Source organism: Pocillopora verrucosa, chromosome 6, assembly GCF_036669915.1.
Source record: "Pocillopora verrucosa isolate sample1 chromosome 6, ASM3666991v2, whole genome shotgun sequence".
NCBI classification, from domain to species: Eukaryota; Metazoa; Cnidaria; class Anthozoa; order Scleractinia; family Pocilloporidae; genus Pocillopora; species Pocillopora verrucosa.
The window spans coordinates 20889124-20889912 of NC_089317.1; positions in this window are offsets into that span (position 1 = coordinate 20889124).

The window sequence follows — 789 nt, forward strand, 5'->3', positions numbered from 1 at the left end:
TTCTCGCTTCCTTTTCAGTTCTCTTTTCCTCCGTTTCTGTTCATCTGTTATTCTTTACAGGAATCGATCTGCTTGAATTAAAGACACTTGACGGTCTTGCCGAATGACTTGCATCAAAAAAATCCCACGCACCATCCGTCTACCCTATGATCCATTGATTATGTGGTCGGTACACTCCGGAAATGAAATCCTTAAGTTGGTTACAATAAACAAGTACAAAGCAAAAAGTGGCATTTAGCCTCACGTGATGGAAATAACACCGCGTGAGAGAAAATTGGATCAAAGAGATCGATAAAAAATTAATGTAACTTTTCCTAAATACTTACACAGCAAATCAATTGCATCCATTACCTCATGAAACCAAAAAAAAGGTACCATTTACTCAGTCCACTTTCCTATTAATGTTATTGGATTTAAAACTAAAATTGAATTTTAAAAAGTTACAGGCTTTCCATAGCACAAGAAAAAAACGTGCGTCGAGAAATGACATCACCGGAAGTACCCCGTGCATCCAATGTGCCTTTAGAAAATGATCTGTGGGTTGATCGCGAAAAGAAGCATTGCTAATGTGTTTAGTTCATTGAAATATATATTATTAGTGTCTTTGAGATATTTTAATGAAGTTGGATATCATAAAGAGGTTCATTGATAGATTGGAAATTTGCCGCTATTTAAATTAATTGTAATTACCCCGTATAAATAAGCTCACTTCCGGGCACTAAAACACCATATTTGGAAGGAGAATTATTGTCTTGTACTTTGACCAATCACATCAAAGATTACACCAGG